The sequence below is a fragment of the Schistocerca cancellata genome, chromosome 3 (assembly GCF_023864275.1).
Source record: "Schistocerca cancellata isolate TAMUIC-IGC-003103 chromosome 3, iqSchCanc2.1, whole genome shotgun sequence".
Classification (NCBI taxonomy): domain Eukaryota; kingdom Metazoa; phylum Arthropoda; class Insecta; order Orthoptera; family Acrididae; genus Schistocerca; species Schistocerca cancellata.
In genome coordinates, this window is record NC_064628.1 from 887,423,069 (window position 1) to 887,443,204 (window position 20,136).

Here is a 20,136-nt window from a genome sequence, read left to right on the forward strand (position 1 = left end):
CTTAATTCGACTACATTCCGTTATCCTCGTTTCGCTTTTGTTGATGTTCATCTTATATCCTCCTTTCAAGACACTGTCCATTGAGTTCAACTGCTCTTCCAAGTCCTTTGCTGTCTCTGACAGAATTACAATGTCATCGGCGAACCTCAAAGTTTTTATTTCTTCTCCATGGATTTTAATACCTACTCCGAATTTTTCTTTTGTTTCCTTTACTGCTTGCTCAATATACAGATTGAATAACATTGGGGAGAGGCTACAACCCTGTCTCACTCCCTTCCCAACCACTGCTTCCCTTTCATGCCCCTCGACTCTTACAACTGCCATCTGATTGCCTCACGTGTTCCAATATTTCTACGGAATCCAAACTGATCTTCCCAGATGTCGGCTTCTACCAGTTTTTCCATTCGTCTGTAAAGAATTCGTGTTAGTATTTTGCAGCTGTGACTTATTAAACTGATAGTTCGGTAATTTTCACAACTGTCAACACCAGCTTTCTTTGGGATTGGAATTATTATAGTCTTCTAGAAGTCTGAGGGTACTTCGCCTGTCTCATACATTTTGCTCACGAGATGGTAGAATTTTGTCAGGACTGGCTCTCCCAAGGCCGTCAGTAGTTCTAATGGAATGTTGTCTACTCCCAGGGCCTTGTTTCGGCTCAGGTCTTTCAGTGCTCCGTGAAACTCTTCACGCAGTATCGTATCTCCCATTTCCTCTTTATCTACATTCTCTTCCATTTCTATAATATTGTCCTCAAGTACATCGCCCTTGTATAGACCCTCTATATACTCCTTCCATCTTTCTGCTTTCCCTTCTTTGGTTAGAACTGGGTTTCCATCTGAGCTCTTGATATTCATGCAAGTGGTTCTCTTTTCTCCAAAGGTCTCTTTAATTTTCCTGTATGCAGTACCTATCTTACCCCTAGTGAGATAAGCCTCTATATCCTTACATTTGTCCTCTAGCCATCCCTGCTTAGCCATTTTGCACTTCCTGTCGATCTCATTTTTGAGACGTTTGTATTCCTTTTTGCCTGCTTCATTTACTGCATTTTTATATTTTCTCCTTTCATCATTTAAATTCAATATTTCTTCTGTTACCCAAGGATTTCTACTAGCCCTCGTCTTTTTACCTACTTGATCCTCTGCTGCCTTCACTACTTCATCCCTCAGAGCTACCCATTCTACTTCTACTGTACTTCTGTCCGCCACTGCTGTCAATTGTTCCCTTATGCTCTCCCTGAAACTCTGTACAACCTTTGGTTCTTTCAGTTTATCCAGTTCCTATCTCCTTAAATTCGTACCTTTTTGCAGTTTCTTCAATTTTAATCTGCAGTTCATAACCAATAGATCGTGGTCAGAGTCCACATCTGCCCCTGGAAATGTCTTACAACTTAAAACCTGGTTCGTAAATCTCTGTCTTACCATTATATAATCTATCTGATACCTTTTAGTATCTCCGGGATTCTTCCATGTATACAACCTTCTTTTATGATTCTTGAACCAAGTGTTAGCTATGATTAAGTTATGCTCTGTGCAAAATTCTACCAGCCGGCTTCCTCTTTCATTTCTTACCACCAATCCATATTCACCTACTATGTTTCCTTCTCTCCATTTTCCTACACTCGAATTCCAGTCACCCATGACTATTAAATTTTCGTCTCCCTTCACTATCTCAATAATTTCTTTTATCTCATCATACATTTCATAAGTTCCTTCATCATCTGCAGAGCTAGTTGGCATATAAACTTGTACTACTGTAGTAGGCGTGGGCTTCGTGTCTATCTTGGCCACAATAATGAGTTCACTATGCTGTTATTCATTAATAAACCTACTCCTGCATTACCTCTATTTGATTTTGTATTTATAACCCTGTATTCACCTGACCAAAAGTCTTGTTCCTCCTGCCACCGAACTTCACAAATTCCCACTATATCTAACTTTAACTTATCCATTCTCCTTTTTAAATTTTCTAACCTACCTGCTCGATTAAGGGATCTGAAATTTCACGCTCCGATCCTTAGAACGCCAGTTTTCTTTCTCCTGATAACAACGTCCTCCTGAGTAGTCCCCGCCCGGAAATACGAATGAGGGACTATTTTACCTCCGGAATATTTTACCCAAGAGGACGCCGTCATCATTTAACCATACAGTAAAGCTGCATGCCCTCGGGAAAAATTACGGCTGTAGTTTCCCCTTGCTTTCAGCCGTTCGCAGTACCAGCACAGCAAGGCCGTTTTGGTTATTGTTACAAGGCCAGATCAGTCAATCATCCAAACTGTTGCCCCTGCAACTACTGAAAAGGCTGCTGCCCCTCTTCAGGAACCACACGTTTGTCTGGCCCCTCAACAGATACCCCTCCGTTGTGGTTGCACCTACGGTACGGCCATCTGTATCACTGAGGCATGCAAGCCTCCCCACCAACGGCAAGGTCCATGGTTCATGGAGGGAGGACCATCGATATAATAATTCAAATTAGAAAGATAGCAGGTGCTTACAGGTTTTAATGTTACCGATATATCTTTTTAATAAGTCATGGTTGTAAAATACTGTGCCGCGCGGGATTAGTCGAGCGGTCTAAGGCGCTGCAGTCATGGACTGTGCGGCTGGTCCCGGCGGAGGTTCGAGTCCTCCCTCGGGCATGGGTGTGTGTTTGTCCTTAGGATAATTTAGGTTAAGTAGTGTGTAAGCTTTGTGACTGATGACCTTGGCAGTTAAGTCCCATAAGATTTCACACACATTTTGTAAAATACTGTTCCTTACAGAAGAACGGAAAAGCTGGTAGAGGCCGACCTCGGGGAAGTTTGAATTCCGGAGAAAATTAGGAACATGCAAAACAATACTGATCCTACGACTGATTTTCGAAGATAGGCTAAGGAAAGGCAAACATACGTTTATGGCATTTGTAGACTTAGAGAAAGCTTGTGACAATGTTGACTGAAATTCTGAAGATAGCAGGGGTAAAATAGAGTGAGCGAAAGCTATTTAGAACTTGTACAAAAGCCAGAAGAGTCAAGGGTCATGAAAAGGAATCAGTGGTTGAGAACAGAGTGAAATAGAGTTGTAGCCTATACCCTATGTTGCTTAATCTGCACAGTGAGCAGGCAGTAAAGGGAACCATAGAAAACTTTGCAGTAGAAATTAAAGTCCGGGGAGAAGAAATAAAAAGTTTGAAGTCTGCCCATGTCATTGTAAATCTGTCAGAGACAGCAAAGGACTTGTAACAGTAGATGAACGGAATGAAGAAGGTCTTGAAAGCAACATATAAGATAAACTTCAGCAAAAGCAAAACACGGATAATGGAATGTAGTCGAATTAAATCAAGTGTGCTGAGGGAATTAGATTAGTAAACGAGACACTTAAAGTAGTAGATGAGTTTTGCTATTTGGGCAGCAAAATAACTGATTATGGCCAAAGTGGAGAGGATGTAAAATGTATAGTGGGAATGGCAAGGGCAGCGTTTCTGAAGAAGAGACATTTGTTAATATCGAATGTAGGATTAAGCTGAGTGGTTACATGCTTGCCTACCACGCAGCGGGCCCGAGTTAGAGATTTTTTCCGCTCGTGGACTGGGTGTTGTGTTATCCTCATCATCATCTCATCATCATCGACGCGCATATCGTCTATTGTGGCGTCATCTAAAATAAGGCTTGCAATTCAGCTGCAAACTTCCCGGCCAACAATGCCACACGATTTTTTGTTTCATAGATTTAAATTTCAGAAAGACTTTTCTCATTGTATTTGTATGGAGTGCTGCCACGTATGAAAGTGAAGCATGGACTATATACTTTAGACTAGAAGAGAATAGAAGCTTTCGAAATGCGGTGTTACAGACGAATGCTGACGGTTAGATGGGTAGATCACGTAACTAATAGGCAGGTACTGTACGGAATTGGGGAGAATAGAAACTTGGCTCACATTCTGACTAGAAGGAGAGATCGGTTGATAGGTCACATTCTGAGACATCAAGGGATCAACAGTTTGGTGCTGGAGGGAAGGGTAAGGGGGAAAGATCGTAGGTGGAGACCAAAAGATAAATACAGCAACAGATTCAGAAGGATGTACGTTGCAGTAGTTATTCGGAGGCTTGTACGATACAGAGTAGCAGTCTTGGGACTGAAAACAACAACAGCAACATTGGGTTTACAAATATGTGGCGGATAATCGATGTGAGACATAGCTTAAATTTGAAACCTGCTAATACTGATCAAAGTCAAATACTTCTGTCAGTCATGTAAGTGGTGTTCAGTTTACGTGAGAAGGTACCCTGTTCATATGCGTTCTCAAGTACAGAGACCTTTATGTTCTCAAAATGACCTTTATATTTTTCTCGTTTTACGAACTTCCAAATTGCTGGAGAAATTACAGGGCAGCAACTTGTGTTAATCAGTAAAACGGAAAAACAGCCAAAGTTGTAAATTTCACTTTTTATTTACTTGATGACTGGTTTTGGGTCGGACCCCATTTCAAATCATCCCTCAGGAGAGAAAGCAAAAACTGCAATAATGTACAATACAGCTGTTATCAAATTATTAAGCACACACAAAAAGGAGAGAACGTATCGCTTAAAGATGTTAAGTACCAGATAATCAAACTGATATTTCCCAGAATATAAGAGGCATATTTAGATAACAAGCATGTACGCATAACAGAGTGCAAATGAACAGTTACAGTGCATACAGATAACTGGCAGTCCACTCTTCCCACTGACGTATGGAAACCACAGGGACATATCAGGATATAGGAAATATCATTTTCTTTAGCACAGTATTATCCAAAAATCAAAAATACAACAATTAATACAATAACAGTACAAATCAACAATGAAGTTAATACTTTTAAATTTTTACCAAAAATAGTTAAATACTTAACATCACGCCACGATGATACGTAAAAATCATTAAAGAGAACCAGAACATTAGTATTAAAAGAAAACAAATAACAGGACATTAAAAGACTTCATCACTTCCAACCCTTACAAGCATAAAACCATTACCATAACCTTACAGAATTATATGAAGATGAAACAATGTTTGACATTTCCCATGTCTTATACGTATATGTTGTTATCTTGGCAGGGTCCTCATATTTTTGTGAATACCATTTTGACTATCTGGTACGTATATCTTGGAATGATACGCACTGTATTTTTTTACGTGCGCTTAATAATTTTGTAACAGCTGTACTGTACAAGAATAGGTTTGGTTTTCTGTCTTGTGGGATGATCTGAAAATGGGTTCCTACCCGAAACTAGCCATCAAGTAAATTAAAAGTGAATTACCCAACGTTGGCTGTTTTCTGTTTTAGTGAATTCTCATTTTCCCCGATTGCTTTTCATTGCATTGTCTTTCACTCCTTCATTATATTCCCTCTCTTTATTCACTAATATTTTGGCGTACATGATTGTATGTCAATGTTGATAACGACTGCCACCATGAATACGTTTTGTTGCCGATGCGCGTGGTGGCTGAGGTATCTCACGTGTTTCGGAAAAGCTTTAGTAAGTTGTTTTTGCATTACTTCTTCCGATCTGTCACCTGTGCCTTTTTGGTACAATCCTGTGAGTAAGTCTGTGCTGAATGTATGTTCTTTATAATACTGTGCTCGTGCCATAATGGAGACTTTTAAATGTTGGGAGAAGGTAAATTTGTTGGCTATCCTCTCCCACAGCAGCACAGTAAAACCTAGCTCAGCTTCCCAGACCATCAACTGTGTCGCACTCAGTAAGAAAAATGATTCAAATGACTCGAAGCACTATGGGACTTAACATCTGAGGTCATCAGTCCCGTCCGCAGCTCGTGGTCGTGCAGTAGCGTTCTCGCTTCCCACTCCCGGGTTCCCGGGTTCGATTCCCGGCGGGGTCAGGGATTTTCTCTGCCTCGTGATGACTGGGTGTTGTGTGATGTCCTTAGGTTAGTTAGGTTTAAGTAGTTCTAAGTTCTAGGGGACTGATGACCATAGATGTTAAGTCCCATAGTGCTCAGAGCCATTTGAACCATTTCATCAGTCCCCTAGACTTAGAACTACTTAAATCTAACAGACCTAAGGACCATGACACACATCCATGCCCAAGGCGGATTCGAACCTGCGGCCGTAGCAGCTGTGCTGTTGCGGACTGAAGGGCCTAGAACCGCTCGGCCACAGCGGCCGGCTGTTCAATAAGACACCGCAGGAAACCATCGGATTTAAATCAGGAAACAGTCTGGTAAACAGAAACTGTGTACCACAACCAGCTTTCTTTCCTGAAGTTCCTTCCAGCATATGGACTCGTACTTCCTATCTTACTTTCCGGCCTTACGCCATTAGCCTGTCTTCACAGTCTCAGCTGTTGAGAGAACTACAATAGTAACTGTAATAATAATCTTTGTAATAAATAAATGTAGCGTCGTACATCTCCATGCACAACCAAGCACCAGCATCCACATCTGGCTGCCTGTGAGTGAAAGTTCCTCTGCGCTTTCTGTTATGCGAAAGGAGTTTTATTGGGACAGATTTTGATACTCTGGTTGTTCGGAGGTTGAGAAGCGGAGAAGCCGCCGCTGTCTCGTTTACTCTTTCTGTATTTAAATGTTGGCTTCGCGCATTTCATTGAGCAACATGTTGTAATATTCAGCGTCTGTTCAGTAACGTTTGGCAAAAATTCACGATTGGTTTCTGAAGTTCTTGAGTGTTTTGGTAATTCCTGCACGGTTCTCGAACTTCTGGAATCAGGAATCTGATATCTTGTTAAAAACAAGTGAAAGAGGAGAAAGTTACGGTCTTCAACTTTCTTTGTCAACGAGTTTATAACACGATGTTGGAAACTAAAACCGAACTTACTAGTAAGGATTATAAATGTGATATTTATTTAGCAGGTAATTTTCAGTGATCAGTGCCTGAACGTAAATGAATAATTATTCAATAGCGAGAGAAGGATAGGTATAGAGAAGTCGGCACAGAAAAAACAAGTAAAAGAAAAACTTCAGTAGTGGTAGATAATGAAAGAAATAAAATAGTAGCCGTTTCTCTCTTCCCTTATGATATAAAAGCTAGATATATTAGGAGAAATAACCGGTTGAGAGGGGTCAGTGCCAAGTAATAACATTTGTGTAATAAAATACACATATGTCAGAAAGCTGGCTAACGATTCACATACATTCATTGCACAGTGAGGAGAACAAGAAGAAGCTTAGGTAATGGAGAGGTGAAGTTTCCAACTTTTGGTCTCAGAAAATAGAATGCAAAGCTCTTCAGACCAGTGTAGGGAAAATAGTACATCAAGAACTTGGCAAGTGCCCGGCAGAGTTCCATAGACGTAGATCGTGCTCTGAACTTATCTTCGGCATTACGAAGACCTTATAGTGCTAGATGATAGGAGTAAGGAACTATATACACGTCTTCTTCAATTCTACGCCTTTTTTAGATTGTTGATATCTTATGTCTGAAGACTGGTTTCAATGCAGCTCCTTCACACTAGTCTATTCTGTGCCTCTTCGTCTCTACAACCTATCATATATCCATTTCGACCTATGGTTTGATTGTTAGCTGATGATGGCATAATAAGCCGAAAAACGGTTTGTAATAAAAAAATATTCACGGGACAAACTTTAATGTGTTTGATTTCCCCATTAAGTGAGAAATAGTTCTATCAATGGTGAGAAATATGCTTACCATTTGAAAAATATTGGATCAATCAGGATGCAAGGGAAGCAAACGAAATATGTTACACATATTAAAATATTGATAACAAACGATTACATTAAGAAAAAACTGCTCGATCTCTGACTCTGAGAGTTCTATATGGTCTGGGAAACCTCGTGTGCTAAATGCTGAACTCATGTGGCCGCCATATGGTTTTGGAGGATCTCCCCCCACGCGATGCTTATGGTTTTCCATGATCATCGTGCCACGCAAATGTGTAGCTAGGTAATAGTGATTTCTGTCGTTCCTCGAAGAAGGCTGGCCTCTTGCTCACATGTGGTCAGGTGTTGGCGAGTTTAAAGGTGACCTTTGGAGTTGCCTGAAAGAGGTACTGTTACTCGGGCTCAAATGCTTTTTTCATACACTTCACACTGTTTAGAGTGCCTACAACAGGCAGTATTATGATGTGGATACAACACAATTTACTTCCATAGTTCTTACAATACAAGAAACTTATAAGTTCCGTAACCCGATTTCCCAGAAACTTCTCTCAGTGGAAGAAGAACCAAAATAAGCGAACATGTGCCTAAGTTTATCCGTAGATACTCTTCTGCGAAAACAAGCGTCAAAGTTTACGACGTACGTACATTAGATGCCTTTAACCTTAGGATAAGCCCAGATCAGCTGCTGCCGTAAAGATTACGTTCGTGGTCCTCTCAGTTCTGCGTCAAGTGTTCGAAACACGATCATTGTTTTTGTTTATTTTATTCTTATTTTTCGTTTATCTACGCACGTCCGTAGAAGATTACTACAAGAATATTTCCTGTAAATTAGGGGATACAAGGGCGTTATATTAATTGTAAAATTACAACTGGGTTTCAAAATAAATGTCATACCTTTATTATGTAGTACATATGCACAGGGTGATTTCAGGGGTTGTATCTTTCTAAATTTTCGTATTGGTACAGTTCATTATATCAAGTGTTAGTTCTTATATTTTAGTCTTATGTTTATTCTTCAGGAACAGTTAGTGCATTACCTAGGATGATACCGATCGTAGAAATATTCGAAACATAGTAATTCCGAACACTACGAACATCATGCAAGACCAGTTTCGCCACAGCGATATTTATTCGTATGAATATCATTCGGGAAAGAAGCGTCGTTAGCGTTGCTGGAGACTTCACGCGTTGACAATAATTTCACGTCAAACCACGCATAACGGATCACTTTTCGGAAAACTCTCTTTCAATTGATTATGAGTCAAGATACACTACAAGAATTTTTCCGAAAACAATTTCAAATATTTTTCCCATTCGTTTATTATTTTTATAGGTTTGTTCATCACACATGCAATTAGCAGACGAATAAGGACAACGTTATTTCAATATACAGAGAAAAACTATCATATAGTAATCTTCTAAGGACATGGATAGATAAATCAAAAACAAAAATAAAATTAATCATCGGGTTTCGAACACGAGGAGCAAAAGTGTGTAACCGTGACGCTGGCCACGTTGCCACCACTTCGAGCGAAATGTTTCCTCACTAAAAGGAACATAAAGTACCAAGAAAACTGTGAGTGTCGTTTTCTCAGAACGGTCGGACATCTGCGGATAAGCCGAGACGCATGTACGCTTATTCTAACTACTCTTCTATTGAGTGAAGTTTCTGGGAAAACAGGTTATGGCACTTGTCGTGTTCTCATGTGTTTCAAGACCGAAATGGTAATCAAGTGCAGTCCAAAAGCCACGTACACAGAGTAACACGAAAACCACTTATAACCCAAGTCCGGAGCGTGATCTGTTGTCTTACAGGCGACAGGAAGTAGACACAAGCGGAAGCAGACACACACATACACACACACACACACACACACACACACACACACACACACACACACACTGTCATTATGATGATGCATGTTTCCCTTATACACCCCGAGAAACCAGAGGGACAAGCCAAGCGAATAACGCGGTGGCCGGAGGAATATCTGTTGTTTGCAGCGCCGCATGTGTGAGAAGCTCCCTACTTAAGTGTCGATCGCGGTTCTCAAAGGCAGATTATCTTTTCCCCGCTGGCAACAGATTCGCTGCGGGTTGCAGAATGTACACTCGCATCTTGTGCTGATGGAACTGCGAACGATTACATTTTGCATTTCTGCACTACGTCGTAGATCAGCGGAAGTAGCGATATTACGGACACTACAATAAGGGCTGACACGAATAATGCAGACTCGGTGGGACAGGGTGAAGTGGGACTCGTTCGATATCACTACAATAATCCGCTCAGCAAGCGAAAAACTGCGTCTCCAGGCCCATTATAGTCTCTGGCGTTTGTAATTTGTGGGGAATTGGAAAATGGAAATTTGTGGAAGGTCTTATGGGACCAAACTGCTGAGGTCATCGGTCCCTAAGCCTACACACTATTTAATCTAACTTAAGCTAACCTATGCTAAGGACAACACACACACCCGAGGGAGGACTCGAACCTCCGACGGGGGGAGCCGGGCGGACCGTGACAAGACGCCTGTGACCGCGCAGCTACCCGGCGCAGAAATTGTGGGGGAATAGAATCCGATACTATGTAATGCCACGCCAAAGTGATTTGGCAGAAGATTATATTTAACTTAATTTGGTCCTTTTTTATAATGTAAGAAACGTTGAAATTTTCGATGAGTGCAGCATGATGTTGTTCGTGTCGTATTAAATCCTACATAATATGTCTACTTTTTAATTTTTTTTATTATTTTGGAACGATATGTTCAACACACGTTAGTAGTCTTTCTTACGAAATTAAGTGTGCAGAATAACTACCACTGTTACGAAAACATCGAATATTTAGCATTGGAGGATTTTAAAAAGTTAAAAATGAAGAGCCTATTAACGACACATAACACACCTGGTTTCACTTGTATAATGGAATGGAAACTCGAACAAGTTACACATGAAACTTGTAGCTTTCGCAATTAACACCTTTAACAACGACTGTGCGAAAGCATGGAAACACCATTAGGCGTGGGAATATGGTACATAATAATACAAAACTGTTTCTTCACGGGAGATGGCAGTTACAGAGTGAACAACGAAGCTCTTAGAACTGCTTCACGCGTTCTATGCGCTACACTGTATGGTAACAGCGCTGTTTCATTAACCTTTCTATAACGGGTAACTGAGTTCGAATTTTTAAAAAACTGTCACGTCACGTTTCAGCTGAGATGTGGAGTTTCACCTTACGAAATCTCACCTCACTCACCAACGAGCTGTCATTATAAAGATCACCTCCTGTTGGTTGCTTGATAGTGACTGAGCAGTATTTTGACAGTCTTCTTCGATCAGAAAATTCGAAAATTTTAGGCCCTTTCCACACTACCTAAAAATCGCATTCTCAGCCGTCCTGATGGTCTTCTTCCTTCAGGGGATTCTTCTGTCACGATCTTGATGAATGTCTTTTGTTCTGATTCTCTTGCATGAACAATACACATAAGCATTGTTAAAATATCAGCCTCTTTAAATATCTCATATAGCTCTGCACATCGAAGAAGCAATGATGGAAATGAAAGAAAGGTTCCGGAGTGGAATTAAAATTCAAGGAGAAAGGATATCAATGATGCGATTCGCTGATGACATTGCTAACCTGAGTGAAAGTGAAGAAGAATTACATGATACGCTGGATGGAGTGAACAATCTAATGAGTACAAAATATGGATTGAGAGTAAATCGAAGAAAGGGAAAAGTAATTAGAAGTAGTAGAAATGAGAACAGCGAGAAATATTGGCTCCGATATGTTCCTGATACCTTCGTTATCTGGCCACATGGAGAGGAAGAGCAACGAAATTTTCAAGAATACCTCAACCTCCACCACAAAAGAATCCAATTAACTGCGGAAATAGAAAAGGACGGGATGCCGCCTTTCCTCGACGTGGAAGTTTACAGAACGCGTGATGGTAAACTGGGACATATACAGGAAGCCAACAAGTACTGACAGGTGCCTACATGCCTCATCATCTCCCTACGCAGAAGAAGTCCACCCTGCACGCGGAACATCTAAAGGCTGAACTACAAAACCTCAAGCCCAGTTTTGGTACCAATGATTATGGGATGATACTAATAGATAAAACTATGGGGACATGAATAAAGGAAATAGAAGAGAGTAGAAGGACGCACAAAACAACCGGTCAGGTAGCCGAAAGCGCTAAAGCGCTGCTTCCTGGACTCGGGTAGGCGCGCCGGTCCCAGATCGAATCCGCCTGGCGGATTAACGACGATGGCCGGTGTGCTGGCCAGCCTGGATGTGGTTTTTAGGCGGTTTTCCACATACCGCTAGGTGAATACCGGGCTGGTCCCCACGTTCCCCATCAGTTACACGCGTCGTAGACATTTTAAACATGTCCGCACTACTTCACGATTTACACTAGACACAGACAGCTGGGGTACACTGATTCCATCCAGGGGGGTACGGGGTGGCGGCAGGAAGGGCACCCGGCCATCCCTAACACTAACATTACCAAATCCGTTGTAACCACGCCGACCCTGCGATCGCTGCGGGACTATGGTGCAAGTGAAAGGAAGACAGAAAGAAGGAAGCACAAAACATCGCTCTATGACCATATGTTCAAGGTGTGACTGAACGGGGGAGCAAAATTCTCTGCCGAGCAGGCGTGCAGCCGATTTTCCGAAGCAGCAACAGAGTAAACGATATTCTTCGCACAACGAAAGCTGCAGTTGACAAACTACATGTTGCTGAAGTTTACGAAATCAGGTGCGAGTGTGGATTAGTGTGTGTGGGCGGTACGGGGCGATCCATCAGCACATGGATATCTGAACACGAAAGGTATATCGGACTAAGACAATACACAAAGTCAGCGGCGGAAAAACACCAGGATGAGTGCGGCAAACAGATTGATTTCCGTAAAATGTAAATGTGGTGTCACTAGGACCTCCCATCGGGTAGACCGTTCACCGGGTGCAAGACGTCCGATTTGACGCCACTTCGGCGACTTGCGCGTCGATGGGTGTGAAATTGTGATGATTAGGACAACACAACACCCAGTCCCTGAGCGGAGAAAATCTCCGACCCAGCCGGGAATGGAACCCGGGCCCTTAGGATTGACCTTCTGTCGCGCTGACCACTTTTTCTTTTCTTTTTCTTTTTTTCCTTTCGATATAGTTCGTTGCCTTTGGTCTGGTTGGACGTCACAAGACATCCGTTCAAGTTGATCGTTGATTCCTTGACCCATTTTTTTTTTATTACAGAGAGCACGCAGCCGTCTGACCGAAAACGCTGAGCTACCGCGCCGGCATCACTCAGCTACAGGGACGGACATTAAGCTCGCGTACTGGCGGAACAGCCCCTTACTTTCAGGAGGAAGATTAGAGAGGTAGTAGAAGCAGCCAAGCGACCCGCCAACATGAACAGAGAAGACGTTTACCGACTTTCGACGTCTTGGCTGCCAGCAATAACAGCGTTATGGGACGATGCGGAGCAAAACACACATGGGTGCGGCGGTCCGTAGCGGCCACAGTTACATAGAGTACTGGCGCTTCTCACAAGGGAACCTCCCCATCGCACCCCCCTCAGATTCAGTTATAAGTTGGCACAGTGGATAGGCCTTGAAAAACTGAACACAGATCAGTCGAGAAAACAGGAAGAAGTTGTATGGAACTATGAGAAAATAAGTAAAATATACAGTTTGAGTAGTCCATACGCAAGATAGGCAACATCAAGGAGATCGCGATCTCAGGAGCGCAATGGTCCTGTGGTTAGCGTGAGCAGCTGCGGAACGAAAGGTCCTTGGTTCAAGTCCCGCCTCCAGTAAAAAGTTTAATATTTTATTTTCAGTTTATGTGACAAACTATTATGTTTTCATCACTTCTTTGGGAGTGATTATCACATTCACAAGAAAACCTAAATCGGGCAATATAGAAGAATCTTTTTACCCATTTGCCAAGTGTACAAGTTAGGTGGGTCGACAACATATTCCTGTCATGTGACGCACATGCCGTCACCAGTGTCGTATAGAATATATCAGACGTGTTTTCCTGTGGAGGAATCGGTTGACCTAAGACCTTGCGATCAAATGTTTTCGGTTCCCATTGGAGAGGCACGTCCTTTCGTCTACTAATCGCACGGTTTTGCGGTGCGGTCGCAAAATACAGACACTAAACTTATTACAGTGAACAGAGACGTCAATGAACGAATGGACTTTGCGAAAATAAGAAATTAAAAGTTTAACTCGAGGGCGGACTTGAACCGTTGACCTTTCAATCCGCAGCTGCTCACGCTAACCACGGGACCACGGCGCTCTTGAACTCAGATTATCCTAGATGTTACCTATCTTGCACTTAGAGAACTCAGTTTGTATATTTTGCCTATTTTTTCACAGTTCCATACAACTTCTTCCTGTTTTCTCGATTGATTTGTGTTCAGTTTTTCAAGGTCCATCCACTGTGCCAACTTATAACTAAATCTGAGGGGGGTGCGATGGGGAGGTTCCCTTGTCAGCCGGAAAAAAGCAGGAAAACAACGCCACGTCACAACTGCCGCCTGGTTTTCCACTCGCCAAGTTCCACCAGTCACAAGCAGTAATGCAAGCCCCAATTAAAACGTCGGGTTTCCACCAGTGAAAACAAATAATAGAAACACCAATAAAAAACTTCTAACATCCCTCCCTTATAATTGCGTAGGCTTCCGCGGCGAGAGACAAAAAGTGGCTCAAATGGCTCTGAGCACTATGGGACATAACATCTGTGGTCATCAGTCCCCTAGAACTTAGAACTACTTAAACCTAACTAACCGAAGGACATCACACACATCCATGCCCGAGGCAGGATTCCAACCTGCGACCGTAGCAGCCGCGCGGTTCCGAACTGCGCGCCTAGAACCGCGAGACCACCGCGGCCGGCGGTGAGAGACAGTCGACATAAAACAACAGCAACAAGACTGCGGGAAAGAAATAAAACCCATCGAGGCCTGCGTGTTGGTCAAGCAGCTGGTTATGACGCAACGCAGAATTAGAGAGGCCGCCGAAATACTTAAACACCCTAAGAACATGAATAGAGAGAATGGACTCCGGCTTGCCCATCTTGGCTGCCAGCAATAAGATCCCAGCAGACTGCACTGTCAACACGAGACACGAGCACTACCGGCTCGGTCGACGTCCAGCATTTGGTAAACAGGAGCCAACTTCTCATTCGCCGGTGACCACCAGTCATGACACATAACACAAGAGCCAATAGATAACAGAGGTTACTCTCTCCCTCCACCGCAGTAACCTATTAAAATAAAGTTCCCTCTCCTTCTTCCTTAAGTGACCAGTGAAATGAACTACCTTTTTAAAATGATGACTCAATGGCATTCGCAGTGAACAGTAATAACAAAATATGAGGGACACTGCATAGCTAGAACGCACCAGTAGACCCAGAAGAAGGCCGCTGCAACCGTTTTTTTCTCCAGCAGTAGTTTTATGCAATATCACGCGGTACCATACCCAGAAAACTTTTATGTCGATCCCTCCGCTAGATCCTTAGCATGCAGCCTGTTGAAATACACAAGAGAGAGGAGCCGATAGCTTTACTATCTGTCTGTTCACGGAATTCACTTTCCACCTCAAATAGGTGGTCTAACATCCCTCCCCTTCATTCTTAACAGCCATTCAGAGTTATGTAATAGCCACCTCTGCAGGTATATAAGAAACAAAGTTTTCGAGTGGGTTAAGAGGTTCAAGGACGGTAGGGAAGACGCCGAGGACGATCCGAAATCGGGCCGTCATTCCTGTTCGGAAACTGAAGAGAATGTTGAGAAAGTCGTTATAACTGTACGACAAAAACGCCGCCTGAGCAATTTCAGAACGTGCCTTCATCAATAAGAAAACCGTTAGACATGTTTTGGAGGATAATCTGAGCATGACAAAGGTTTGTGCTAAAGTGGTGTCAAGAATTCTCGCAAACGAACCAAAGCAACATCGAGTGAACTGCTGTGCTGACGCTCTTGAAAAAATTGAAAATGACCCTGCTTATCTCAGTAGAGTAACTGCGTGTGATGAAACACGGACATTTCAATACGACACAGGAACTAAGCGTCAACCGGCCTTTGTGGCCGAGAGGTTCGTGGCCGAGAGGTTCTAGGCGCTTCAGTCCGGAACCGCGCTGCTGCTACGGTCGCAGGTTCGAATCCTGACTCGGGCATGGATGTGTGTGATGTCCTTAGGTTAGTTAGGTTTACGTAGTTCTGAGTCTAGGGGACTGTTGACCTCAGATGTTAAGTCCCATAGTGCTCAGAGCCATTTGAACCAATTTGACTAAGCGACAATCTATCCATTGGAAGAGCACTAAATCCCCTAGGAAGAAGAAAGTGTGCATGAGAAAATGAAAATTCAAAGCAATGATTGTTTTCTTCGATATCCGTGGGTTATCTACATTTATTGGCCGGCTGAAGGTCATACCGTCAAACAAGTTTACTATGTAATTGTTCTGAAGTCCCTCCGTGAGCCTGTGCTACGAAGGAGGCCAAATTTGTGGAAGAATCGCTCATGGATTATTCTTCGAGAAAACGAGCAGGCCCATAATGATGTGTCCGTGAAGAGATTTTTGGCGAAAAACGACTTTTCAGTGATAGAACATCCACCGTATTCGCCTGACCTAGCGCCATGCGACTTCTTTCTATTCTAAAAACTGATTTCTGAGCTCAAAGGAACCAGGTTAGAGTCTGAGGATGCATTGAAGGAAAAACCGACAAGCCTGCTCAACAGCATCACAGAAAAAGACTTGAAGCACTGCTTCAAACAGCGGAATATTCGCATGAAGCGGCGTAGGGATCAGGGAGGGGACTACGTTGAAGATGACAACACTGCAGTTGTGTAAGCCTTTTCAATAAAGAATTAGAGCATTAGTCTCGTTTCTTTATAGCCACACCTCGTGTATTATCGAAGCTGCGAGTGAAAATTTGTACTAAGGATGGGAATCGAACCTGGGTCTCCTGATTACTAGGCTGGTGCGCTAGCCAATAAGCCACCTTGCCACAGTAGCTCGCACAACTGCATGGATTATCCTGGCATGCCTTCCTCCTCGATCCAGATTCTCACTGCCTCCCCAGTCTACTTTAAATTCCCCCTTTACACACGATTCCCAACTAAGTAAAAATTATCGCTCGCCGCATCAGTCTATAAACATAAAATCATATCTGTATGAGGCCAGCAAAGTCTCTGAAATTGTGTCAATTGTGTAAACAAAATTCCATCGGTGTTTCTATGTGTCTCTGTCTCCTGCTCTTCGCCGTCGTTGATGTTGCCACTTTCTTCAATTGCTTATCCCAGCAGTCTGTTGGCCTGCCTTGTGGTCTTCATCTTTTGCAGGGACCCCATTCTAGTACTGCCTTCTCTCATCTTCTTTCATTTCTTCGTGCAATATGTCCTGCCCATTCCCATTTTAGAGCCTTTCCTGTTACAGAAAATCCTGAACTCCAGTTATTGCTCTTATGTCTTCTATGTCTTCCATTCTTTTCCCATCTTTACTCAGTCAGTCTTAGGAGTGATATTTTCATAGCTCACTGAGCTGTTTGCAATTCTATTTTGAAACACTGGTATAAAATCCAAGTTTCACAGCCATATGTCGGCGTGGAAAGAATACACCGTTAGAAAATAGCCCCTTATTAAGTTATTGGCGTATTAGATTTAATCATGGTTGTATTCCTTCTGTAAGCCTTCCTACATAGCTTCATTTGGCGACAAATTTCAGGTTTTAACTCTCTTTGGATGTCTGTTGATAGTCCCAGAAAAAATGTTCATCAACATGTCTGCTCAGTATTATTTGTCTTGCAGCCACCCACTTTTTGCGTATAGTGTCTGTTATGTGCTGCAGATGTACTCGTATTTTCAGGCCCACTTCTGAACTATCTCATATATCCTGTATAGAGAATTGTAATCCTATCATGTTATCTTATCTATTCTAATCCCCCTTTCTTTCCAAATAATTTTGGACATAGCTATCTAAAGGCTTGCTATAAACAGCGTCGGGGGGAGAGTGTCATCCTGATGTGTTTATCTTCAAATAAAAAAGTCCTTCGTGTGTAGCTCTATGCTGTCAGAAGCTGTATTACTTAATAGGTTTATTTACTTTGTTTCCACTCCTTGCTTGATCAGTGCCTGTGTCACTGCAGTGTGGTTGATGGGACGAAAAACCTTTTCAAAATCTATAAAAGCTTTGTATAGTGGCATTTCATATTCATTGGCCTGAGTAATTACTCATGCAGGTTGCGTGCAAGGTCAATTGGGTTATCAAAACTATGGAATCCAGCTTGTTCTATGGTTTATACGTTTCCCACAATAGTATTGATGTGATTTGTCAAGACGTCAGAGGAAACTTTGTAGCTAGCACGAAGAGTACTCATGGGACAGTAATTCTTCAAATCCTGAATACTTACTTTATTATTCTATGGTTTATACGTTTCCCACAATATTATTGATGCGATTTGTCAAGACGTCACAGAAAACTTTGTAGCTAGCACGAAGTGTACTGTTGGGACAGTAATTCTTCAAGTCCTGAATACTTACCTTATTGTATAGAACGATTATCTTTGGTTTGTCCCAGGAGGTGTGGATGCTGCCTTTTTGTTTACGAGCGTTTAAGATTACAGCCGGATCTATGTCTGGTTCATCGTCAGTGAGATCATCATGACCCTCAACATCGTCATTCCGCATTTAATTTATGGCTTTCCTTATTTATGTTGGGCAAATTTCTGGGATTGCATCATTTTCATTCGCATAAGATGTTCTTTGTTGTTCGTGAGTTTTCTAATATAGTTTGCTGTATAGATTCCTTATATGCCCTGGAATTTCTTCCAAATCTATGTGCCTTTTATACTGTCAATCCTGATTATTTTTTACCATTTATAACCCTCTGTTTAACTTTCTTTCACCCCCTTTCATTCTGTAGTACAAATTATATGGCATTTTTGTTGTATCTTTTTATACAAGCTTTTATTTTCTTCCTTATACAAGTTACTTAGTTCTGAGTATTCTGTTTCGTCAAGAGTTGTTTTAATTTTCATCTCTTGTGTGTCTGTAAGGCCCTGCTTTGCGCTGTTAACTTATCTGGCTGTTTAGTAACTTCTCCAGTTTCCATTATCGTTTCCAGTGGTTTTTCTTCTGTTGAGTGTTCTAAACTCATTCTCCTTTCTTCACATAATCTATCATTGTTGATAGTTTCATTTTTGATTATCATTTTCTTTTCTTTATGCTATCATAAGTAGCGATAATGTAAAAAATACATACCAACAAAAATAAATTTATATTATGGTGTGGAAGTGCGGCTAAAGCTAGGTGATCTGCTGTGTATTGGAAGGAGGATATCCAACAGGCTGCGCCACAGCAGCCGATATATCCGACCCTCTACATAATATACATCATTGAAGTGTTAAAAGAATAGTCAAGTAGGTTAGGAAGAGAGAGTGAAGGGAATTGACGATTTGTGATGATTTTTTCTGTAGATACTTCGCTGTTTCTTGTTAATCAAGGGGTTTTGACCGTAACTGAGTTTTGTTCAGAGTACATGAAGACAAAGTTATTCGAAGTATACTGCGAGAGAGGACTGAAAGTGACTTTCGCCAGTATAAAAATCTGCCAACAGGAGAAGAACAAGGTCGCTGAGGCCAGCTTCTTCCGAGGAATATAAATACTTAGGTGTGTTACTTTCTAAAGAAGAGCGCCACACCAGAGTTTTTTTTTTGTTTTATTTATGTCACACCTTTAGGCAACGGCCTTGCCGCAGTGGATACACCGGTTCCGCTGAGATCACCGAAGTTAAGCGCTGTCGGGCGTGGTCGGCACTTGGATGGGTGACCATTCGGGCCGCCATGCGCTGTTGCCATTTTTCGGGGTGCACTCAGCCTCGTGATGCCAATTGAGGAGCTACTTGACCGAACAGTAGCGGCTTCGGTCAAGAATACTATCATAGCGACCGGGAGAGCGGTGTGCTGACCCCACGCCCCTCCATTCTCCATCCTCCATGAGGATGACACGGTGGTCAGATGGTCCCGGTAGGCCACTCGTGGCCTGAAGATGGAGTGCTTTTTTATGTCACACCTTTGGAACAAGTAATATTAATAACGGGAGGAAGGTGACGTAAGGAGGTCTTTGGCAATATGGGCATGCTTGTCAAAGAGCATATTCAAGAAACATCCAATAAGGTAGCAAGGAACTCCAGAGAGAACGATAGGGGAGTTCGCAAATTATTAACCTGAAGAAAGTCACATAGCTACTATCCCTACAACACCATGACTGTATTCTAGTGGGAGGCAGGGTGTGTGAGTTACCGCCAGGTGTAAGCCTCCCACGGTGGGTCCTCCCTTCCGCCACCCACAGCAGGTGGAGGCGGTTTGGGACGGGAGACAGCGGCGCAACACGGCGCAGCACTCGCCACTCAACGTAATGAGCTCAGCTGAGGCAGCCGCCGCCGCCGCAGACTCACACCACCCTGAGGGACAGAAGGCAACCGGCAACGAACTGCCGCAGCCCCAGTTCCACTCT

The 20,136-nt window shown here is 42.5% G+C and overlaps 1 pseudogene; it reads left to right on the top strand.

Annotated features, from left to right (window-relative positions):
* Positions 1-19,359: 19,359 nt before the first annotated feature.
* Positions 19,360-19,477, top strand: LOC126177679 (5S ribosomal RNA; annotated as a pseudogene).
* The last annotated feature ends 659 nt before the right edge of the window (positions 19,478-20,136 follow it).